The sequence below is a fragment of the Microtus oregoni genome, unplaced genomic scaffold, assembly GCF_018167655.1.
Source record: "Microtus oregoni isolate MIOR12 unplaced genomic scaffold, Mior012 000008F_ref0000371, whole genome shotgun sequence".
Classification (NCBI taxonomy): Eukaryota; Metazoa; Chordata; class Mammalia; order Rodentia; family Cricetidae; genus Microtus; species Microtus oregoni.
In genome coordinates this window covers 26,172,734-26,198,898 of record NW_024543067.1, presented here as the reverse complement: position 1 = coordinate 26,198,898, position 26,165 = coordinate 26,172,734, and the positions used below count along the sequence as shown (strand labels likewise).

The following is a 26,165-nucleotide window of genomic DNA, read 5'->3' as shown; positions in this document are numbered from 1 at the left end:
ACTTCCCACTTTTTCTTTTATGGGTTCAGTATGGCTGGCTTTATGTTGAAGTCTTTGATCCATTTGGACTCGAGTTTTGTGCATGGTAATAGGTATGGGTCTATTTTCATTCTTCTACATGTTGATATCTAGTTATGCCACCACCACTTGTTAAATATGCTTCTTTTTTCCATTTGATATTTTTTGCTTCTTTGTCAAAAATCAGGTGTTCAAAGATGTGTTGATTGATATCCGGGTCTTCCATTTGGTTCCATTGGTCCTCCTTCTACCAATACGAGGCTGTTTTCAGTACTGTAGCTCTGTAGTAGGGTTTGAAGTCAGGTATTGTGATGCCTTCAGAAGTTCTTTTATTGTATAGGATTGTTTTGTGGTGCAGGATAGTTGTCTGTATTCTGTCAATCATGTTTTAAATAAATGCTGATTGGCCAGGCAGGAAGTATAGGTGGCAAAACCAGACAGGAAGTACTGGTGGAGCAAAGAGAACAGGAATATTCTGGGGAGCAGAAAACTCCCTCCACCATTCCTGCCCAGATCACCGAAGAAGCAGGATGTGATCTGTCTGGCTGAGAAAGGTACCAAGCCATGTGGCTAACATAGATAAGAACAATGGGTTAATATAAGCTACAAGAGCTAATAAGAAGCCTGAGTTAATGGGCCAATCAATTTTATAACTTATGGAGATCTCTGTGTGATTTTCTTTGGGGCTAAATGGCTGGGGGGGCTGGCCTCATGTTACAGTTTTGGATATCCTGGGTTTTGTACTTTTCCATGTGAAGCTGATTATCATTCATTTGAGATCTTGAAGAATTTTGCTGGTATTTTGATAGGCATTGCATTGAATCTGTAGATTGCTTTTGGTAAGATTGCCATTTTTACTAAGTTAATTCTGCCTACCAAGGAGCATGGGAGATCTTTCAAATTTCTGGTGTCTTCTTCAATTTCTTTCTTCAAAGATTTAAAGTTCTCATCATACAAGTCTTCCACTTGTTTGGTTAGAAGTACTTAGAGATATTTTATGCTATTTGTGGCTTATTGTACAGGGTGTTGATTCTCTGATTTCTTCCCAAGCCCTTTTATCATCTGCGTACAGGAGGGATATTGACTTTTTTGAGTTAATCTTGTATCCTGCTACATTACTGAAAGTGTTTGTGGGTTGTAGAAGTTCCTTGGTAGAAATTTTGAGATCACTCATGTAAACTATTATATCATCAGCAAACAGTGAGAGTTTGACTTCTTCTTTTCCACTTTGTATCCCCTTGATCTCCTTTTGGTGTCTTATTGCTCTAGCTAGGACCTCAAGAACTATATCCAATAGATATGGAGAGAGTGGACAACCTTGTCTTGTTCCTGATTTTGGTGGAATTGCTGGGAGTTTCTCTCCATTTAGTTTGATGTTGTCAGTTGGCTTGCTGTGTATGGCCTTTATTATGTTTATGTATGTTCCTTGTATCCCTGCTCCCTCCAAGACCTTTGTCATGAAGGGATGTTATAGGTTGGGAAAGTTTTCTTCTATGATTTTGTTAAATATGTTTTCTGTGCTTTTGAGTTGAACTTCTCCTTCTTCTATACCTATTATTCTTAGATTTGGCCTTTTCATAGTGTCCCATATTTCCTGGATATTTTGGGTTAAGCTTTTGTTAGATTTAATGTTTTCTTTAACTGATGAGTCTATTTCCTCTATTGTATCTTCAGCTCTTGAGATTCTCTCTTCCATCTCTTGTATTCTGTTGCTCATGCTTGTGTTTTTGATTCCTGATCATTTTCTCATGATTTCTGTTTCTATAATTCCCTCAGTTTGTGTTTTCTTTATTGCCTCTATTTCAGTTTTCCAGTCCAGACTTGTTTCTTTCATATGTTTGATTTCTTTTCTTAGTTTTCTTTTAGGTATTTGCTGATGTCTTCAAATATTTTGTTTGTCTTTTTCTTTATTTCTTTAAGAGAATTTCTCATTTCCTCTTTTAGAGTTTCAAACGTTCTCTTGAAGTTATTTTTTGGTAATTTTCTTCTGCTTCATCCATATTTATTTATTCAGGTCTTTCTGAAGTAGGGTCTTTAGGTTTTACTGGTGTTGTGTTGTTCTTTGCAGTGTTGCATGTGTTCTTACCATTTTTACTCATCTTTTCCTCTAATATGTATGGTTGGGGCTGTCTGAGAATCTGTTGAACTCACAGAGATCCACCTGCCTCTGCCTCCCAAGTGCTAGGATTAAAGGCATGTGCCACCACTGCCCAGCTTCAAAATAATTTCTAACTCTGACTCTCAACACTAAAAAACAAATCCTGTTTGTACAATTTGTTATGTGCCGAGTGTTTTATACATGCACTCACTCAGCAAACAGTTACTCAGTACCTGCTTACACCAGACATGCATATATCCAAAGCTCTGTGAAATGTTCAAACTATTTTGCAATTACATGTAAAATTTCCACTATGTTCTCTGTAATCTCTCAGTATTTTAGCCACTTGACACATCTGTCTGAAGTGTCTATATACATAATAGATTGGAGACTCATTTTACTGGTTGCAATTTATGTAATAACCAACATCATACTTATCATTTAGAGATATTATTTGCTTTATAGAATTACTCTACAAAGTCCCTGTTAGTGATATACTCAAGTCTGTTTTGTGAATGTTTTACGTGTTTTCAAGAACATTTCTGATTTATGGTATAAAATTATTCTGTAATAAAAACAAGTACAAACAGGCAAGTAACAGGAATGTAAGTATTCAAATAATATGTATTTTGAAATATTAAGTTCTGTATCACAATAGTGAAAGACACTGGAGCTACTGGATCCTCTGGGAAGGAAAAGACTCACTAGATGTTTTCTGGAAAGAAAAAGACAGAAAAACAAACACATTATGATACAAGAGATGCCCTACTGACATGCCCACAGGCTAATCTGATCCAGACAGTTCCTTAACTGAGATTCCCTCTTCCCAGGTGACTCTAGTTTGTGTCAAAAACACATCAGCATGCCATGAGTCATTATGATCTAGAAGACACTACAGCTAGATGCTCTCAGCTAATTAAAGTCACAAATAATTAGCAGTCTTGTCTCTTAAAAGGATCTCTGAACAGTGGCTCTTAATGACTGTCATTACCTATGCTGCAGTTCTGGAATGATCTACTTTTACATATATGGTCATGGAAAAATTAATAAGTGTCATGGTACTGATTCCACTTGCAGCTTTTATCATTACGGGACTTCCATTCCAGTTCAAGATGACTAACACTGAGGCTGGGTACTGCTAATGGACCAGTCATTCCAATCTACCTGTCATTTCCTTCCATGGTAAATCCTGACTTTCGGGTGAGTATTACTTATCATTAGAAATCATTCACACTCCATATTCATTCCCAGTTCTCTATGCATTCCCCCTATCACAAGTCTTTCAGTTCTTTTCCTTCGATAAAACTACCAGATTACCAGCCACTTGCCAAAGATGTGTACTCATGTATCCATGAAGAATATAAAATACTTTACCTCAAGAGCTAACTTTTAACACTTGTTCCAGAAGGTACAAACTAAATTCAAGGCATAGAAATTATTGTTATTACTATTATTGTATTGTAAGATTTTGGAGTTAAGTGATCTTGAATAGAAGTTCCAATATTCATGGATGTCTTTTAACTAGTCAATTAACCTCTATGAGCCTAGATTTTGTTATCTGTAAAACAAAAAAAATATCCGTGTAACCTATGTACCTAACATCTAAGTGCATCAAAGGTACTCAATAAAATGATGGTAACCTATATTATATCTCTAACATATAATCTATTTGTTACTATCATGACGTCTTCCTAACAGAAGACATCCTGTCTCTTTCCTCTATAGCCCACTATTTCTACTATTATCAACGCTCCCAAAATTGAGAATAATATAAAATGAATCTCACCATTTCTCTATCAACAAAATCAATAACTGTACTTTTAAGAAAGATTCTCAAATTTTTATCAAATGCCTGTAGAACTTGACTTTTATTTCTTTCCCATCTGCTCCTGCAACATTTCAAATGTCACCAGTGGCAACCTTTGAAAATATGCAGGTACAGTGACTGTGGTGGCAAGCCACAAACATCATCCTGAATCCTGGAGCGTGTGTAACTGGATGCAGCCAGTACATGTTACCTCTTCCTGGAGAAGATGGGTACTTGCCCATTTATCAAGACACAAATTCTCATGCCATCAAGTACCAAATATGGTCCACTGTGGAGATGAAGAGGAACATAAAAAGTAAACCTAACCAAGAGAGCTTTCCAAGTAAGAAAGAAAAACAGAAACAAGATGAAAACAGTTTCTGGCTTTAATCTTGACACTGGACAAGGAGAAAGGTGCACAGGTGGACAGCAGGAGAGCCAAATGCCCATGGGAGGTGATTATCAGAGAGCCCAGACAAGTCCTTGTTCACGCAAGGCTAGGAAGGTGGACAGGATTTCTACAACCAGAAGGAAAAGTGTCAAACCTGGTTGATCAGCTTGTGGCCAAGTGCAAAGTCACTACAGAGAAACAAATACCTCAATTGTAATCTTGGTCACTGTTAAACTGTAGAGATTCTGAGTATCTCAATCAGCTATGATATATACCTGGTGAACAGATAACTCACTAAAGTACAGTAGGATAACTAATTATTCCAGGTAACAGATGCACAACTTATTTTAGTTGAATTTTCTTTTTATTGAAAATGGATTTTTTTCATGCAATATATCCTAATTACAGTTTCCCCTCCTATACGCCTCCCACTCCCTTCTCAGCTCACCTACCATTTAGATCCACCCACTTCAGCCTCTCATTAGAAAACAAAGAAGCATCTAGGTAATAATAATAATAATCAGAAGAAAAAAAGTCCAAGAAAGGCACAAGAAGCAGATACAGATGCAGAGACCCACAACTTCACAAAGTCAGAAATCCCATTAAAACACAAAACCAGAAGCCAATATATATTGCAAAGGGCCAGGGTGTGTAACAAGAGGAGCAGGCTGCTTGTTGTCCCGGCAGCCCAGCTATCTTACACCCGAAATAATCACACAGAAACTGTATTAATTAAAACACTGCTTGGCCATTAGCTCTAACTTCTTATTGGTTAATTCTTACATCTTAATTTAACCCATTTCCATTAATCTGTATATGGTCACGTGACTGTGGCTTACTGGCAAGATTCTAACCAGCGTCCATCTCAGGCAGGAGATCCATGGTGTCACTCTGCCCTTCTTCCCAGCATTCAGTTCTGTCTACTCCACCTACCTATGTTCTGTCCTATCAACTAGGCCAAAGCAGTTTCTTTATTCATTACCCAATGAAAGCAACACATAAACAGAAGGAACTCCTACACCAAGGGTGTGAGAGAGGGAGAGTAAAAAATACATTAAATTTTTAAAAATAAAAATAAATTTAAATTAAAAAAGGAACTAAAAAGGAAAAGCCCTGCCACAGCATTATAAGACAAGGAACCTCTAAAGATTCCTCTGAGCTCATTTTCTGCTGGCCATCTACTTACTGCTGGGCTTGCAGCCTGCCCTTAAGAATAGTTTGTTTCCCCAGTGAGATCACCTTGGAGAACACCATATTTTCATGTAAGTGGTTATCACTTGGAGACAGATCCTGGGTTAGGGATGGGTGCATGAGTCCACTTCTCCATTAAACTCTAGGACCCACCATGCAAACCATGCAGGCCCTGTGCATGCTGCCTCAGTCTCTATGATGTCATACGTGCTTTGATGCTGTTGTTTAAAAGGCATGTTTTCTTGGTCCTCCATCCCCTCTGGCTCTTATACGCTTTCTTCCTTTTCTTCCACCAGATCGCCTGAGCCTTGAGAAAAGGAATTTAATGGAAACGTTCTTTTTAGGGCTAAGTGTTTCAAGGTCTCTCACTCTCTGCATATTGTCTGGCTAGGGTCTCTGTATTTCTTCCAATCTACCACGGGAAGAAGCTATGTTCAAGTCCTAGAGAAGGAAACTTCCCTGATGATGAATGAGCAATGCACTCATCTGAGTATAGGAGAATGTTGTTATGAGTCATTTTATTGCTATGATTCTGTTTTGTTTTGTTTAACAGTGGTATTTAGTTTTACCTTAGTTTCCTAGGCTAACTAGTCTCAGGTCCTTAGTCAGTCAAGCAGCACTGGGTATGGACCAAAGCATATGTTGATCAAAGTAGATGTTGATTGTTTACTGCCACAAATTTGTGCCTCAGTTGCCTTAACATGTCTTGAAAGGGAGGACACCTTTGTACATTAAATGTGTACCTGGGTTGGTGTTTTCGTTGCTCCTTTGGTAGCCTGCAGAGTACATTCTAGTACCAAAATACACTAGCCCAGTGATATAGAAATTGTTTAACATATGTAAATTGATAAATGCAATCCATCATATAAACAAACTGAAACACAAAACCGAAATGATTATTTCATTAGATGCATAAAAGACCTTTGAAAAAACCAGTACCCCTTGATAACAGTCCTAGAGAGATTAGAGATACAAGCAACATACCTCAACATAAAAAAAGGCAGTCTACAGCAAGCCCACAGCTAGCAACAAATTAAATGGAGAGAAACCCAAAGCAATTTCACTAAAATTAGGAACAAGACTAGGCTGTCCACTCTCTCCATATCTATTCAATACAGTGCTTGAAGTCTTAGCAAGAGCAATAACAACTGCAGGAGATCAAGAGGATACAGATAGGAAGGGAAGAAATCAAATTATCTTGACTTGTAGATGATATGATAGTATACATAAGTGACCTGAAAATTCTTTCGGGCAACTCCTACGGCTGATAAATACTTCAGCAAAGTTGCTGGATATAAAATTAACTCATAAAAATCAGTAGCCCTCTTATATACAAATGACAAATGCACTGAAAAATGAATCAGGAAAATAATACCTTTCACAGTAGCCTTAAATAATGTAAAATATCTTGGGGGAACTCTAACCAAGCTCATGAAAGACTTGTATGATAAAAACTTCAAGTTCAAGGGTCCTCCCAGCACCTCTAGGCTCCGAGCTGAAGGAGGCGAGGAACTAGCTGATGTGGGAGGCCTGTTTCCCATCTGGGGCCATGGCCATGTCAGGTCAAGAGCTGCTTCTGAGATCTGTGTCTGGGTCCATGGCCCTACCACAGCCAGAGCCTATGTTGGTTTCCAAGGTACCTGCTGCCATCAAAGATCAGGTGGGTTCCCACCCACCTGGAGCAGTGTTAGTGTCTAAGGGTCACCCTGCAGATGAGGTGATACTAATCTGAGTGGCCTGCACTGCCCTCAGGGTCATGGTAGCATCTGGACCTGGGCTGACACTGACCCCTGCTAAGGTCTATGTTGATGTCCATGGCCTCTGTCACCACCAAAGGTCACATGATGCTTGAGCTCTGGGTTACTCCAGTGGTCATGTTGGTGACTGAGGGATGCGCTACGGCCAGGGCCATGAAGACTTGAGTGAACTGGACTGCCACCTGGGACCATACTGGGACCAGGGGCCATGTCTGGATCTATGACCCTATTGCAGCCAGGGTCTGAGCCAATATCCATGGCTCCTAATATTATTGAAGGCCATGCAGATGCATGAATTCTGGCCTGCCACCTGTGGTCACGTTGCTGTTCAAAGGCCAGCTGGACAATCCTGATATGAGAGTCTTATGTAGTTACCTAGAGCCAGGGTGACATCAGTGTCAAGAGGCTGCAGAGGACCATGTCTGAGTTCATGATCCTACTTCAGCTTGGGTCTGTGTTGGTGTCCATGGCCACCAAAGGTCACAGGGATGTCAAGCTTCCAGGTTGCAATCTATGACCAAGATGGAATCTGAGGGACATGTAGCTGCTGGGGTCATGGCCTACACTGACACCCATCGCCATGGAATCATCCATGCCTCAGCTTCTGCCAAGAGCCCATGACTTGGCCCATAGCTCCACTACAGCCAGGGCCAATGTTGATATCAGTGGGGTCTAGGCCTACACCTGAGGCCATATTGTTATCCGAAAATCATGCTACCATTAGGATCATATAGATCGGGTGGCCTTTGCTGCCACTTGGAACTATGGCGACATCTGGGCCCAAGCTGCTACTCATGACATGTCTAGGTCCATGGTACTGCTGCACTTGGGGGTCTGTGCTGATGCCCATTGCCTGTGTTACCACAGAAGCCAACAAAACCCGTGTGTTGAACTGTGAGTTGAAGTACAAGGGCCTCCCTCAGCTGGCCCCACCCTTCACTGGCCTGGAGAGAACTTCCCCCAGTCACCAGAGAACCAACCCCATCCTAACCAGTCCTGGTAATAATAGACTCCCATAACTCTTGCAGAAAAGTTGGCCCTCCCTTAATGGGAGAGCTGCCCACATATACACACTTATGAAATATAGTCCCACTCCTAACCTCAGGCATGGGAGAGAGGGTCCTTTCCCTCCATCTGAGGATCGTCCCAGTGACCCAGACTGACCAACTCAGCAGTCACCCAGGTATACAGCAGGACTTTGAGCTGGCACACCCCAACAACTATCCTATCTAAGATATACTGAACCCACTGGTCCTAAAGAGCTATGGCCGCATGGTCTGCATGACTCAGGACAACAGTGAGATTTCCTGGGAGTTTAAATGAAGGTACAGGGTTGATGGTAGACCAGAAGCCAAAGGCCTTGAACCTGAACACATTGCACCATGATCATTCCCAAGGGAAGCAACTTAGACAAAAAAGTATACTGCATAATATATAGCAGCTCCCAGTGCCACTAGGACCAAGGAAGAGGCCATGGAGAAATAAGGGTGCAGAAGTGAAAAAATTCAGGGGGAGGGGTTGTTTTGTTTTGTTTGTTGTTTTGTTTTTTCAGTTTGCTTGTTTATTTTTTGTTGGTTTGCTTGTTCTTTAGTTGAAATTGGTATTCTTATTTGTAGTATTTATTTCTTCTTTTCTTTATCTTTATCATATCTTCATTATTTCCTATCTGCTTTCTTTTTTAGAAAACACTATAAGAGTAAGGATAGATGCAGAAGGACTGGGAGATGAGTAGGGTTGGAGTGTATGATGTGATTCCCAAGGGAATAATTTTAAAAAGTTAAAAAATAAATAAATAAAATACAAAAACTATTTCAAGTCATTGATGAAAAACTGAAGAAGATATCAGAAGATGGAAAGATCTTACATGCTCATGGATTGGTATGATTAATATAGTAAAAAATGGCCATCCTACCTAAAGCAATCTACAAATTTAGTGACATCCCCATCAAAATTTCAACACAATTCTTCACAGATCTTGAAAACACAGTTTTCAATTTCATATTAAAAAAAACCACAATAGCATCACTAAAGCAATCCTGAATAATAAAAGAACTGCAGGAGGTATCACTATCCCAGATTTCAAGTCATACTACAGAACTGTAGTGATAAAAAACCATATGGCATTGGTACAAAATCAGAGACTTTGATCAATGAATCAGATTGAAGACTCAAACATAAACCCACACACCAATGATACCTGATTTTTAGTAAAGAAAGAAAGAAATACAAAATGGAAAAAAGTATCTTCCACAAATGGTGCTAGTCAAACTGGTTGGCTGCATATAGAAGATTCCAAACTGGTCCATACTTATCACCCTGTACAAAACTCAAATCCAAATAGATCAAAGACCTCAATATATAACCAGATACACAGTACTGCAAACTTATTTGCACAGGAAAAGACTTTCTGAACAGAACACTGCTAGCATAGGAAATATATAAAGAACTCAAAAGCTAGATATCAAAAAAAACAATTAAAACAATGTATAGATCTAAACAGAGAATTCTCAATCGAGAAATCTCAAATGGCTGAGAAACACTTAACGAAATCTCCAAACATCCTTATTCATGAGGAAAATTCAAACCAAAACTACTTTGAGATTTTATCTTACACCTTACAATATCAATAAAACAAGTGACAGTTCATGCTGTCAAGAACATAGAATATAGGGAACACTCACCCATTGCAGGTGGGGGAGCAAACTCATATAGCCACTATGGAAAATGGTGTGGTGGTTCCTCGGAAAGGTGGGAATTAATCTACCACTAGATCCAATTATACCATTGATGGAGGAAGGTCATTGGCTAATAAAGAAACTGCCATGGCCCATTTGATAAGCTAACCTTTAGGTGGGTGGAGTAAACAGAACAGAATGCAGGGAGGAAGAGGAAGTGAGCTCAGACACCATGCCGCTGCTCCCCAGAGCAGACGTGATGAACCTCCGACCCAGGATGGACGTAGACTAGAATCTTCCTGGTAAGCGCACCTCGTGGTGCTACACACATTAATAGAAATGGGCCAAGCAGTGTTTATATGAATACAGTTTGTGTGTCATTATTTTGGGGCATAAGCTAGCCAGGCGGCCGGGAGCTGGGTGGCAGGAGCGCAGCCCGCAGCTCTTTCAACATACCATTCTTAGTCATATATCCAAAAGTGGCTTCATCCACAGAGGCACTAGCTCAACCATGTTCACTGCTGCTCCATTAATAATAGCCAGAAATTGGAAACAACGTGGATGACCCTCAACAGATGAATGAATAAAGAAAATGTGATACATTTGCTTAATAGAATATTACTTAGCTGTTAAAAAGAATGGCATTCACAATTACATGGATAGTACTAGAAAAAAAAGTCAAGCTGAGTGAGGTATCCCAGACCAAGAAAGACAAATCCATGTATTCTCTTATATGTGGATATTAACTGTTAAATCAGTGATGACCAAACTGCAATCCATAGATCCACAGAGGCTAGGTATAGAGTAAGGAAGTTGGGGTGGGGAAGACAGATATCCCTAGGAAAAATAAATAGAATAGATACCTATGGGTGGATGATGGGACTGGAATGGGAGGATCAAAAGAGGACAGGGGAAGAGGAAGGAGGCAAAAGGGAAAGAACACAGGAAGAGACAGAAAAATTAAGGACCATTTGAGGGGTAGTATAGAAACCTAATAACAGGACTGGAGAGATACCTCAGCTGTTAAGAGCAATAGCTGCTCTTCCAGAGGTCCTGAGTTCAATTCCCAGCAACATGATGGCTCATAACTGTCTATAATAGGATATGATGCTCTCGGCTTGCATCCAGATATATAAGTAGAGCACTCATACATAAAATACAAATAAATTTTTTTAAAAAAATTAAAGAAACCGAGAAGCTTCCTAAAACATATACATATGTGAAGGTGATCTATCTAATGAAACTGCCAAATAATGGGGAATACAAAGTCCTAATTGAACATCTCTTGTCACCAAGTGAACTCTCCAGTACTGGGATGGGGTTACATTTCATTAGTTGTTGGCCAGTGGGTTCCTGTGGGAACCCTCAAATATCCCCGCTGCTGCCAAGACAACAAGCTGCTCTCCACATACTTATAGCAAAGCTCCTTGTCAAAGACAACACCTACACAACTAACATGGAGAAGTAAAGTTGGTACCTACATAGAGCCTTCACTCCTAAATTCTAGCATCCTTGGTATAGGATTGTATTCTACAAGGAGAAACGCAAACACCAATGCAGCCACAAACCCTTAGAAGCATGCTGGAAGCTGTACAAATGCTGGTCCTGGAAAGGAATGTCATGGGAAGAGTTTCTAAAGTGGTCCTATTGACTTTAAGAGACAGGAGGATGAATCAGTACACTCTAAGAAATGTCTGGGTCCTGATTTTTGTTCTGTAATAGAAGGTAAGTTCCTGATGGCTTGTGCTTAGACCTATAGAGTTAAAGCAAACCTGGCTGAAGAAATTTGAAAAGCATAGTTGAAGAAATTGTTTCACTAATTTTACTTTGTATTTATGCTCTCAGACTTTGTCTATAAGTGTAGCTTATAGGAGGAGGCAACATAATATAAATAAAGTATTGTCATAGATGGAAGCTCTTCTAGTTAGACAACTGTCCAGTTCTAAAAACAACTACTTGCACAAATCCTTTGGAAAGTTTTAACTGAATGAACAGGAACAGTTTTAAGATTTCACTAGTAAGTAATGCCCTGGCCAAAAAAAGAGTATTTGAAGTATGCAAAAAAGTAATACTTATAGATCGACTACATTCAAATTGTCACAAATTTAGAATATGCATATATAGTCTAGTTCAATTTTATTTCAAAGTTGTATTCTAGTAATACAATGTATTTTTAAGTTATAACTGTAATTATAGTACTGGAAAGTCATATTTGTAAAACTGAATTTAATCTATGGAGCTAAGTATTTTCACGTTGTATATTATTTCATTTCTTAATACCAGAAATATTTAAGACTATGTTGCCATCTGCTGGTAGACCTTTTAAGAATCTCATATAGTGTAATGCTTATTTTATTTTAAATTAAACTTTTTGCCACTAAGTTCAGTGGTACATGTTTCACTTTTTGTTTGTTTGTTTGGTTGGTTGGTTGTTTGGTTGTTTGGTTGGTTGGTTAGTGTTTCGTTGATTGGTTGTTTGGTTATTTGTTTGATTGGTTGGTTTTTTAAAGCAGAGTCCCACACAGCCTAAGCAGGCCTCAGTGTCACTAAGTAGCTGAAGATGTTCTTGAATTCATGATTTTCCTGCCTCCATCTTTCCCCTGTTGAGATTAGAGGACTGCCCCACCATAGTGAGCCAAGATATACTGACCAGTTAGTAGATAGGTTAGTTGATTCTTCCAGGACTGGGATGGAGTCAGGAGCCTCCCCACTTACTAGACAAGTACTCTACTACCAAGTACTGCATAGTTTGTCCTACCTCAGTTTAAAAATTCCAAACTCATAAAACAAAAGCATCTAGCCACTGTATAATTCTTCAGCACAGTGAAAGCATGTGACAAAATGGGCTTTGAAAAAATGTGGGGCTGGAGAGGTGGCTCAGAGGTTAAGAGCACTGACTGCTCTTCCAGAGGTCCTGAGTTCAATTCCCAGCAACCACATGGTGGCTCACAACCATCTGTAATGAGATCTGGTGCCCTCTTCTGGCATGTAAACATACATGGAAGGAATGTTGTATACATAATAAATAAAAAAAAAAAAAGAAAGAAAAATGTCTGTCCTGGAATTCTACTATAAGGAAGCTCGCAAAGGGAGAGAGATTAATCTTTTGTAAAGGCACTGGAGACTAGGGTAGCCAAACTCGGCTTTGGAGAATCTCACAATTACAGCATTCACATAAAAACAACTGGTTTAGACTAGAAAAAAAAGAGGCAGACACAAAAAATTATTTTCATAACTGAATATGTGTGTGTGTGTGTACAGCTTTATAGATACATATGTACACAAAAAAATATTAGGAAGGAAGTTAGCAACTTATATTTATAAAAACATGATATTCCACCTCTATGGAGTGGTTAGGATCCCATGCCTAAGAAACAAACAAACAGAACTCAGCACATGTCCCACTTCCAAACATGTGAAAGCTCTCCAAGATGTCTGACAAGATGCTTCTAGAGCCCAGCTGTACTTAGACTAGACTGCATGACCTGCTGTAACTCCAGTGCACCGTTGTAAGCCACCTACTAACCTCAGACCCAAAGCATGGCAACATGCTGGTGACTCTGGCCAGTTTGTAGATATGATACATGTTCAAAAAACAAATTCATAAATGTTAGTTGATACAAAATTTGCAGGTAATTAACATAAATTTAATAAAGATAAAACCTCAATAGGCAATAAGCTTTCATAAACTATGTTTTACTTTTTAATGTTTTTATTTAATATTGTTGTGGATTGTGTGTGTGATGTGTGTGTACTTGCATGTACACGTGCACAGCTCACAGGGTGCATGTGAAGGTCGGAGGACAACTTCCAGGGATCAGTTCTCTTCTTCTGCTTTGTTTCTGAGTCAAGGACTCTCTTATTTCTTCTGGACTCTCTGAGGATCCAGGCTAGCTGGGCTGTCTGTAGACCCAGGCTAGCTGGTCTGTCTGTGGACCCCAGGCTAGCTGGTCTGTCTGTGGACCCCAGGCTAGCTGGTCTGTCTCTGTACCCCAGGCTAGCTGGTCTGTATGTGGACCCAGCCTAGCTGGGCTGTCAGTGGACCCAGGCTAGCTGGGCTGTCTGTGGACCCAGCCTAGCTGGTCTGTCTGTGGACCCAGGCTAGCTGGTCTGTCTGTGGACCCAGGATAGCTGGGCTGTCTGTGGACCCAGGCTAGCTGGGCAGTCTGTGGACCCAGGCTAGCTGGGCTGTCTGTGGACCCAGCCTAGCTGGTCTGTATGTGGACCCAGGCTAGCTGGTCTGTATGTGGACCCCAGGCTAGCTGGTCTTTCTGTGGACCCAGGCTAGCTGGTCTTTCTGTGTACCCCAGGCTAGCTGGGCTGTCTGTGTACCCAGGCTAGCTGCCCTGTGACTCCGCCTCCCATCTCGTCTTAGGAATATGGGACAAAGAGTCACACCAGCAACGTAATTTCACCTTACAAAATATCTGCTTAGCTGTGTGATGTCTCAGTAAAGTCTTTGCTGTTCAAACAGAAGACTCTGAGCTCAGTCTCCAGGATGAATGTAAAAAGCTCAGTGTGGGTCAAACACTTGCTATCCCAGTGCTGGGAAGGCAGAGATTGGTCGGTACCAGATCCCTGGTGCTTGATTTCCAGCCAGCCTAGCTTAATTGGGCAGCATTGGACCAATGAGAGACCCTGTCTCAAAAAGACAAGACGAAAATCAACAACCTGCTCAAGATGCCCTCATTCCTCCACACACATATACATATACATACATGTGCACACATAACTACACGTATAAACATTCAGACCACGGAAACAAATACACACAAAAAAATTTTAAAATAAGAAAGTGAAGGTACCCTGAATCTTAGCATAACTGTTTATAACGTAAAAAACACAAAATTGAAGCATGACACATTTATAGATCCACCACAGAGTGGCAGTAGAGGAAAGTCTGGGCTTAGGTTAAAAGTGAAAATTTGTCCGCAAAACAACAGGAGGAAACTTAAATCACTATTTAGTTTAAATATGGGGTGAGTGTGAAAAATTAGAACAGAAAACATCAGGCCATGAGCCCAAGCATGTACCAAACTGGGTGCAAGCTCTACTTGGTTATGGGTATAATTACATTATGGATTCAACAGTAGAAGCCCAAGCAGCTAGGGTCGCTTTCCTGCATCGTGAAGAACCTTGCTCAAAGGCAGCCTGAGCTAGCTTCTGCCTTCTGTATTGGAAACAAAGAATTTCCTTAATCATGGATCCTACAAGTAGAAAGTATTCTGTTAGAAGCTTCATCCAGCCCCTGGCATCCATATACCCAATGAGTCTGGGATGTTCTGATGGAAGTTACACCCCAAGCTCCCCCATCTCTCTCCAAACCCTGCCACATCTCAGAAAGTTTCCCAAATGATGACCCCTTCCCCGAGAGATGCTCAAGAAAACTCCCATGAGGTATTTACATTGTCCCTAGGAAACAGACCTGTGGTTTTCTAGTCTTCCTTTCCCATCTCCTCTCTGGGGTTGGGCTGGAACATCATCCAGGAGCGTTTTTTTTTTTTTCCATTAAACCTGGGCCTTTTCTAACTTAGTTTGATTTGGTCTGACTTGGATTGCTGCGTCAACAGAGAGCTTATCCGAGTACAGAAACTTTTCATCTGGAGGTTCCATCAAGGAGCTGTTTCTCTTGGCCCAGGGCCAAGTGGTGGGGAAACACCCTTCTCCCCAAGACTTGCTCTATGCCAGGCTAAGATCAGCTTCTCACTGGGTAAGTGTCCTTTCCACTTCACTGCCTTAGAGGCCCAGGGCCTCCTGCCAAAGACATGGCTGTGCCAGGTCCCTGACCTGTCACCAGAACAAGGACTCGCCTTGTCCCTTGGGGAACCTTTTACAGAAAAATGTTCTGTTCAAGAAAATATCGCACACCTCCATTTTTTTTTTTTTTTACTCAAAGCCTACCACAGTGGACACTTTGCGCTAGGCTTCAGACCTGGCATAGACTTGAGAAATGGTACCTGCGATACAAAGCCAGATCCCCAAACACACTTGAGTTGCCTTTTACAAGATCTTTTTAAATTGGGGCTCTCTGACACCATATGTCCTAAACATCTAATTTCTCTGTGCACTAAGGCCTGGCCTCAATATACCCTTGACAATGGAACATGATGGTCACTGGAGGGAAACTTTTGAATTTTCCATCCTCCATGACCTTGAAAATGTTTGTCAACATGGGGACAAGCGGTGAGAACTACATGATGTTCACATTTCTGGGCATTGTGCTCCCACCATTCCCTCAGCAGCCAGGCTCACAGCACCCTTCTTACTGACTAGGGTCACAGTGCCTCTAGATTTCACTTGTTCCATTCAGTGACCGACATCCCTCACATTCCTCACCCCCACACACACAAAGCAACTTCCTCCTCCTTACCCACCCTCTCCTCCCCTTCCTCCTACTATCCCTCCCTACCCTTCCAAGCCACACACCATGCCCTCGCCCCCCTCTACACATTGGCCTAACCCCTCTGGACCCTCCCTGCTCTCTACTCAAACCCTGTCTTACCAAACCCCTGCCCTCCTCTGCCCTGTCAGAGAGGTAGTGGGAACAGATGGGATTATTTGAGTCCACATTCCCTTCTAACTTCAGGTCCTCTCACAAACACAAAAGCAGTTGGGTTCCTTGTCTGCTAATTCTTCTGTTTATATCAAGAGTTTCGCTATCTGTCCCAGGCCTACAATTTGGCATTATCTCTTAATCATCCAGGCCTCCACTCCCACTCCCAAAGAGCAAAGTCAAATTCAGGCAGCAGCTAGGCAGTACACAGACCAGAGCCATCTAGTGGACAACACAGTCCCTTAGGGGACGCAATGGTGCCAGCTACTGAACCATACTGGGATTATCAACCAGGTCAGAATGGCCAACAGAGGTGGGACATCATCGTTTCCTTCAGGGTATGGAGATGGTCTCAGAAAAAGTTGTTAATTTTGATAAACTCTTAGAGATTACACAGTTAGCTGATGAAAACCCAGCCATTTTTCTAATTGATTACAAAAGACCATGGTTCAATATACTCAGCTTGACCCAGGCTCCCCAGCAGGAGCTGTAGTCCTGGCCAACCATGTCATTTCTCAGTCAACACCAGATATTAGAAAAAAATTTTAAAAGGCTGAGAATGCCCCCCAAACTCTCATACAAGAATTGGTGAAAATGACCTTAGCCAGATGCTTCTCCACCAACACCTCCTGCTGAGTGAGTCTACCAACTCCCCACTCTCCCTCCCCACATGCAGGAAGCAGCCAGACATGAACAAGCATCCATATACCCAAAGAGTCTGTAATGTTCTGATGGAAGCTCCACCCCAAGCCCCCTTCCCTATCTCTGTCCAAACCCTGCCCACATCTCAGAAAACCTGCCAAATGATGACCCCTCCCCCAGAGATGCTCAAGAATGCTCCTATAGAGTATTTAAACTGCCCCCCAGGAAACAGATGTGTGATTTTTCCAGTCTTCCTTTTCCACCTCCTCTCTGGGAGCTGGAAAATCATCTGGGAGTGTTTTTGTCCACTAAACCTGGTTTTTTTCTAATCATGTTTGATTAGTCTGATTTGAATTTCTACATCAGCAGAAAGGCTTATTGGGGTGCAAGAACTTTTCAGAAATAATGGGCATGGTTCGTCCCACTGGAATGAGATTGTGATATCAGGTGACTTCTACCTTCAGATACACACTGTCAGGAGATAGAGAATGCATGCGTTCTTTGTCCTGACAGAAGAGACGCGCATCTGTGAAGCACAGTGGGAGAGGTTCTCAGAAGATCAAAATGCTGTAGAAGGCATGGAAATTAAATGAACTCCCTCTCGTAAGACTTTAACTGCCTATGACTTGAACTATTCTGTGCTCTGCTCTGCTTTATAAGATGAGGGCCCTTTGTCTCTGCTAGTTGTTATTGGAACCTGAGATATCTGGGATCACAGAATTTGAACAATCTAAGAATGTATGACTTGTTTCTGTAACAAACATGCTGTGTGCGGAGGATCTGACCTAAGACCTCAGGAGCTCCACAAGCCTTTCTTGACCAGGCTCCTAGGACTGTTCTGCTCACAGTCCAAAGCACTCTAAAACTTTCCTGGTTCAAGTCTTTTCACTGCCTTCATTTATTCATGTGATCTGGAGGCACACATGCCACAGTATCTAGAATCGGGGGTAATTTATGGGAGGTGTTGTTCCCTTCAGACATCAAGTGCACAGGCAAGATCAAATTTGAGTCTTTAGGATCTTACCAGGCCAGAGGTTTTGTTGGTTTGTTTGTTTTTCCTAAGGCAGGGCCTACCTTGTAGCTCAGGTTGACTTCAAACTCGCCTTTTAGTACAAACTAGCTCAAACTCCTAATCCTCTCAGTGCAGCCCCCTGAGAGCTATGATTACAGCCTCAGTGTGTATCCCTTACCACTGTGATACACTTCCAACACAAAACAACAAAGTGCCTGGAGGACAACTGGATGGGTTTTTTGAGACAAGGCTTCTCTGTGTAACTTTGGTACCTGTCCTGGAACTAGCTCTTGTAGACAAGGCTGGCCTCAAACTCACAGAGATCTGCTTGCCTCTGACTCCCAAGTGCTGGAATTAAAGGTGTGTACCACCACCACCCAGTAGTTTTATAATCTGTTCTGAAGTCCACATGAGCCCATGGAGAACCTAGCCTTAGTATTTCAAGTGGACTCTATCCCCTGTTGTGAAATAGAATATTTGTTTAACTATGTAACAATGTGTTTCTTTTGTTTATCATGCTGCATTTGTTTAACTACATACATAAAAACATGCTGTTGTTGTACCTTGTCTGCCTAAGGCACCTGATTGGTCTAATAAAAAGCTGAACAGTCAATAGATAGACAGAGAATGAACAGGTGGGGCTGCCAGGCAGAGAGAAGAGAGGTCAGCCATCCAGCCAGGGGTCAACCTACCAGGGGCCAGTAGACAGACAGAGGAAGCAGGAAAGCAGAATTGACAGTACACAGATGAGGTAAATGAGCCTCCGACAGCATATAGATGAATAGAAATGGGTTCACCTAAGTTTCAAAAAAAGCTAGCTAGAAACAAGTCAAAGCTAAGACTAAGCATTCATAATTAAGAAGTCTCTGTGTCATGATTTGGGGGCTGGCAGTTCAAGAAAGACTGCTACAATCCTTTAGCATTCCATAATGGAATGGAAAAATACTGAAATGTTCAAGGCCAAATGGGCATTGGAGAAAGAGAGATGCCCAATCCTTCGGGGACTGTTAGACAGTGAGGGGATGAGGCTCCTTAGCAGTTCCTCTGTGTTTCATTGGAGTAGTCCTAAGCAATTGGACCTACAGAGTAAGGGCTAATGTAGAAGCAAAATGAATAAATACGCTATTAGCTTTCCAACTCTGTTAAAAACAAATCTCTAAAACCTCGGAGGGATTTCATTTAAGGATTCATAGCACAGCCAAGTTACTTCTCTCATTTAGTCACAGGATGAGAAGACAGAAGTGTTTTAAGCTTTCACAGTAGTAAGGCCCCTTTTTTTATTTTGTGTATGAAAGCCTGACAGCAAGTCAGCCTTTGTCTGAGGGCTCCCTCTGGGTATCAGGCTCACTTGGAAAAGAACAGAACCCACCACAATGAAAAGAGATTTACCACACCGTGGAACAGACATCAGTCAAAATCATGTGGAAGCCTTTGCTTGGGATAACACTAGGGTGGTCACTTCTTCACTCCCATGCAGTTTCCCAGAGGAATGGAGACACAGTTGCCCACAGAGCAGCAAGCATAAATGATGGAGGAAGGTCATTGGCCAATAAAGAAACTGCTTGGCCCTGTGGGTGGAGTAAACAGAACAAAATGCCTGGAGGAAGAGGAAGTGAGCTCAGACTCCATAGCTCTGCTCTCCTGAGCAGACGTCTGAGAGAGACTCCATGCCCCGCTCCCGGGATGAAGCTCCGACCCAGGATGGACTAGGCTAGAATCTCCCCGGTAAGCGCACCTTGGGGTGCTACACACAGATGATTAGAAATGGGCTAAATTAATATGTGAGAATTAGCCTAGAAGAAAATGGGCCAAGCAGTGTTTAAAAGAATACAGTGTCCGTGTAATTATTTCGGGGCATAAGCTAGCCGGGCAGGCGGCTGGGGTGTTGGGGACGCAGCCCCGCCGCCGCCCCTATTACTTCACATAATAGTGTGTACCTGTTGACGAAGGTGTCTATCCTGCCCATTCCCACCGCTGTTCAGTCCCAAAGAGACAAACAGAAGTCTACATTAGTTATAAACTGATTGGACTATTAACTCAGGCTTCTTATTAAGTCTTACATCTTAAATTAACCCAATATTCTTGTCTATGTTAGCTACGTGGCTTGGTTCCTTTTATCAGTGAGGCAGTCTCATCTTGCTTCCTCTGTGTCTGGGTGACAACTGCAGACTGAGCCTTTCCTTTTTCCTGAATTCTCCTGTTCTGGTCTCCCTGCCTATACTTCCTGCCTGGCTACTGGCCAATGGACATTTATTAAACAAATACAAGTGACAAATCTTTACAGGGTATAAGACCATTGTCCCACAGCACTTCCCTCTTTTTTTTTTCAAAACAAGAACTCTGAATCTAATCTTCCTTGTTTATCTTTTTTCCAGATCGCTATCTGTAGTAAGGAGGCTGCCCAGACTCCCGAAATAGTCACACAAAAACCATATTATTTAAATCACTATTTGGCCCATTAGCTCTAGCTTCTTATTTTCTAACTCTTACATCTTAATTTAACCCATTTCCATTAATCTGTGCATCACCACAAGGTCATGGGCTACCAGCAAAGTTTCAGCATATCTGTCTCAGGTGGGGCTACATGGCTTCTCTCGCACTCCACCTTCCTTCTCCCAGCATTGAGTTTAGTTTTCCCCCACCTAGCTCTATTCTTTAGCCAGTTTCTATATTGACCAATGGTATTCACAGCATACATAGGGGAATCCCACATCAATTATCTCTAACAACTTGTAACCAACACTCTAAACAAAGACAAACATCCATAATCCATTTTGTGGGAATATGGGCATGGTTTTCTAGGCTACTTCCTGCTGGTAATCTTATGGGGACCCAAAGAAAATTTAGGATTATGGTAAGTCCTGACTGGAATATTCTGTGAGGCTTGATCATCTCAGCCAGCAATCTTGAGGTTGTTCAGGATGTAGAACTCAGATGAAACTCCAACAGAGGTCCTTTGAAATGTTGGATCACCTTGGCCATCCACTCCAATCAGAAATTTCTTATAGGGGTCTTCCTTGATCAAACCTGATTTTTCTTAACCCAGAATGAATCCACGGCCTCTCATTTCCTATAGAAACAAAAGCAAAACCTCCACTCCAAAGTAACATATCTTTTGAATTAAATTTTGAAGTCAGGGCATTTTCAAAATACATGTTGGATTAATTCAGCAGTATTTTTAATCAAATGTATTTTAACAGCTTCTGCTCCTTCCTCAGCAGTCCTACAATTCAAGGACAACACAATAACATAAAGTATCCAGATTCTCTATGTATTTAATATCTTTACGTGGCTTTATTTAAACTCTATTTCTTTTATTTTTAATTTTTGTTTTTTGGAGATAGGGTTTCTCTGTGTATCTTTGGCTATCCTAGAACTAGTTCTTGTAAATCAGGCTGTCCTTAAACTCACAAAGATCCGCCTGCCTCTGCCTCCAACGTGTTGGGATTAAAGGTGTGTGCCATCACACCCAACTACTTTTTTCTTTTTTTTAAGGACTTTATCCTTTTTCTTTTCTCTCCTAAGTCTACATATATTTTTAAACACACTGTAAACTGTTTAGAGGGGTTTTTGTCCATCTGAATCTATCTTTACTGTATATCTCTCTTTTTCTCACCATGAGACTTTAATTTGCTAAGCAATCTGGCTAGGATTAAAGCTGTGACTTTGACAGCAGGATCCTCCCCATTCCTTAGTTTTCTGAGAGTCTAGCTTCATGGCAGAGTTGCTGGTAAAAGCCATGTTTATTGCCACAGCTCTATGGAGTTTCAAGGTTGGTTGAGATGGAGGAAGGACAGATATGGGAGCAGGGAAGGAGATATCTTAATTGAGGGAGCCATTTTGGGGTTGGCAAGAGGCTTAGCTCTGGAGGGGTTCCCTGGAGTCCATGGGGATAACCCCATCTAGGACCCTGGGCAGTGGAGGATAGGGTGCCCGAACTGGCCTTGTCCCATAGTCAAACTGATGACTATCTTGAATATCACCATAGAACCTTCATCCGGCGACAGATGAAGATGGAGACAGAGACCCACATCGGAGCACTGAACTGAGCTCCCAAGGTCCAGTTGAAGAGCAGAAGGAGGGAGAATATGAGCAAGGAAGTCAGGACCATGAGGTATTGGTCCACCACTAAGACAGTGTGCCTGAACTAATGGGAGCCTCTTCAAAAATCTCAAGATTCAAGCCCCATTTTTCTGGTCATCTCTGTAACAAAACAGCTGTTATAGCCACTCCTCACAATCTATCCTTGTATCCAGGAGACTAGGCAGATATGGTGAAACACCCTGCTTTCCCACCTCCGGCACACCCCCCTGAGACACTGACTCTTCTATCCCAGCCCCACTCTTAAGTGGAAGCTCCCAGAACTCCCAGTGGACACACCTAGCAATATCCCAGAAGAATTCCCTCCCAGGCAACACAAAGCTGCCACACTCTAAGTACCAGAGAGGGCAAGGAATAAAACTCATACCCAACAAAGACAAGATCAGATATCAACACCTAGAATAGGAATCTTTCTGAACCCAGAAGCCTAGCCGCCAGTGTAAAACCACAGTCAATTACAGCCAGGACAGTATGTCTCCACTAGAGGCCAACAACCCACCACAGTAGAACCTGAGTATATAACTGAAATGCAAGACAAGACCTTAAAACAGCCTTGATGAATGTGTCAGATGTCCTTTAAAAGGCTATGATTGAATCCTATAAAGAAATCTATGAAAACAGAATCAAACAGGGGAAGGAAATGAATAAAAACCTGAAAGTAGAAATAGAATCAATAAAGAAAGTCCAAACTGAGGGAAATCTGGAGACGAAAATTTAGAAGCTAAAACAGGAATCTCAGAGTCAAGCCTCACCAATAGAATACAAAAGATGAAAGAGATATTGTAGATACAATAGAAGGAATGGATGTCTTGGTCAAAGAAAATGTCAAATCTAAAACATTCCTGACATAAAACATTCAGGAAATCTGGAACAGATTTCCCCCCCACCCCCCCCACACACACATACTTCATATACTCAAAACATTAAATACAGAACAACAACAACAAAGAATGTTAAAAGCGAAAGAGAAAAAGACAAAGTAAATATAAAGGTAGACCTATTAGAATTATACCCTACTTCTCAGTGGAGACTTTAAAGGCCAGAAAGCCCTGGACAGATGTGCTACAGATTGTAAGAGACCACAGATGCCAGCCCAGACTACCAAACCCAGCAAGACTTTTAATAACAATAGATGGGGAAAATAAGATTTTCTATAATTAAACTAAATTTAAGTAGTATCTACCAATCCAGCTCTACAGAAGGCACAGAAAGAAAACTCCAACCTAAATAGGAAATCACAGGGGAAAAAATTCCAGACCAACAAATCAAAAGGGAAAACACACACACACACACACACACACACACACACATTCCAATAGCAACAACAGCAAAGTAACAGAAATCAACAAACACAGTTCACTGCTACCTCTCTACATCAACTGTCTCAATCCCCCAATGAAAAGACATAAACAAACTGAATGGATATGAAAACAGGATCCATCCTTCTGCTGCATCAAAGAAAAACAACTTAACATTGAGAACAGACATCACCTCAGGGTAAAATGATGGAAAACGATATCCCAAGCAAATGGACCTACAAAGTCAAGCTATGTATACATTTTAATATCGGACAAAATAAGACTTCAAACCAAAAATAATAAGGTACTACATACACATCAAAGAAAACAGCTACCAAAAAGATGGTGCAATTCTTAATGTCTATGCCCCATACACAAAGGCACCCAAGTTAGTAAAAGAAACACCACTACAGCTTAAAGCACATATTGAACCTCAAACATTTATAGTAGAAGACTTTTTAAACCCTACTCTCACCAATAGACAGGTCATCCAGACAAAAACTAAACAGAAAATAATGTGGGATCCAGCCATGATAAGCTAAGTATGGGCAGGTCACCCAGCGGAAGTTTTTTACTTCCAACCATTATCACCTGCCAGAGTAGAACTCAGCCATCGATAAATTTAATAAGAGGCCTGAGTCTGAGTAGTTTACCCTGAAGCAATATGTGGTAGCAGGAAAAACCACAAGCTGAGATTACCCAACCACCACGCAAGAACAGACCATTCAAAGGAAATTCCTAACATTCCAACCACTGTAGATAGGATCACCTGCCAGCACACCTCACCAGGACACCCCTAGACAAATGTCAGCAAATCATGGGTCCTAAACTTCAGAAACCCCTCACCTCCACCTTTACTACTATAAAAACCCAATTCTAACTGAGCTTGGGGCTCTCTGTTTATTCCAATATGTTGGGCATGTGGAGAGACCAAGTTTGAAAATTTGATTAAAATAAAGGCTCTTTGCTTTTACATATGGGACTCGGTCTCATTGTTGGCTTTTGCAGGGACTTCACAGATTTGGGCATAACAGAGCTAACATGTTATAAACAAAAGATACTTGCATTTCATCCAAACACGAAAGAATATATCTTTCTCTCTGCACCTCATGAAACTTTCTCCAAAACAGACCACATGTTTGAACAAAAAGCAAGTCTCAACAGATACAAAAAAATTTAAATAATACCCTGTGTCCTATTTGATCACCAAGGATTAAGATATTAAGAACAGAAACAACAGAAAGCTTACAAACTCACGGGAACTGAACAGCTTACTACTGAATGAAAAATAGGTCATGACAGAAATTAAAGACTGGCTAAAACTGAATAAAAATATACAACCTACACAAATTTACAGAACACAATAAAGTTGGCCCAAAGAGGCAAGTTCATAGCACTAAGTGCCTATTTTAAAAACTGGAGAGATTTTTTACTAGTGACTTAAAAGCACAACTAAAAGCATTAGAACAAAAGAAATCAAACCCAAAAGAAGTAGACTGTAAGAAATAATCAGACTCAGAGCTGAAATCAATAAAATAGAAACAAACAAATAAAAATATAAAGAATCAGTGAAGCAAAGGGTTGGTTCTTTAAGAAAATCAATAAGATTGACGAATCCTTGTCCAAATTAATTAAAAGGCAAAGAGATAAGATCCAAATTTTAAAAATTAAAATGAAAAGGGAGACATAACAACAGACGCTGAGAAAATCAAATGAATCACAAGGACATACTTTAAAAACCTGTACTCCGCCAAACTGGAAAATCAAAAAATAATGATTTTTTTCAATATATACAATTTACCAAAGTTAAATCAAGATCAGATGAACAACTTAAACTAACCTATAACCCCTAGCAAAATGAAAACAATAATTAAAAATCTCCTAATCAAATAAGGCCCAGGGCCAAATAGTTTGAGCGCAGCTTTCCACTAGACTTTCAAAGAAGAGTTAATCCGGTACTCCTCAAATAAAATAAAAGGAGAAAGAACATTCCAAAATTCATTTTATGAGGTCACCGTTACCCTGATACGCAAACCACATAAAAGCCCAACCGAGGAGGAAAGTTACAGACCAATTATTAACATAGGTGCAAAAATTCTTAATTAAATACTCGCAAATTGAACCCAAGAACACATCAAAAAGATCATCTACCATGATCAAGTATACTTCATCCCAGATATGTTCAATATAAGAAAATCAGTAAATGTATTCCAACAGATGATCAAAGAAAGACAAAATAAACATATGTTCATCTCATTTGATGCAGAAAAGGCCTTTGACAAAATTCAACATTCCTTCATGATAAAAATCCTAAAGAGATTAGGGATACAAGGGACATACCTGAACACAATAATGACAACTTACAGCTAGCCCATAATCAACATTAACTAAAATGGAGAGAAACTCAAAGCAATTTCACTAAAATTAGGACTAAGACAAGGTTGTTCACTGTCTCAATACTTACTCAACATAGTACTTGAAGTCTCAGAGCAATATGAAAACTGAAGAAGATGAAGGGGCTATAAATTGGAAGGGAAGAAAAGTATCATGATTTGCAGATATGTTAGCATATATAAGTGACCCTGAAAATTCCTCCAGTTAATTCCAACAGCTGATACTTCA

The 26,165-nt window shown here is 40.8% G+C and overlaps 1 protein-coding gene across 1 annotated transcript in view; it reads right to left on the bottom strand.

The window, feature by feature from the left end:
• Positions 1-5,386: 5,386 nt before the first annotated feature.
• Positions 5,387-26,165, bottom strand: part of Angptl5 (angiopoietin like 5) — a 54,377-nt gene continuing 33,598 nt past the window's right edge. The window contains 1 exon segment of the mRNA XM_041656766.1: positions 5,387-5,812. The gene's annotated coding sequence lies outside the window, so the exon portion shown is untranslated.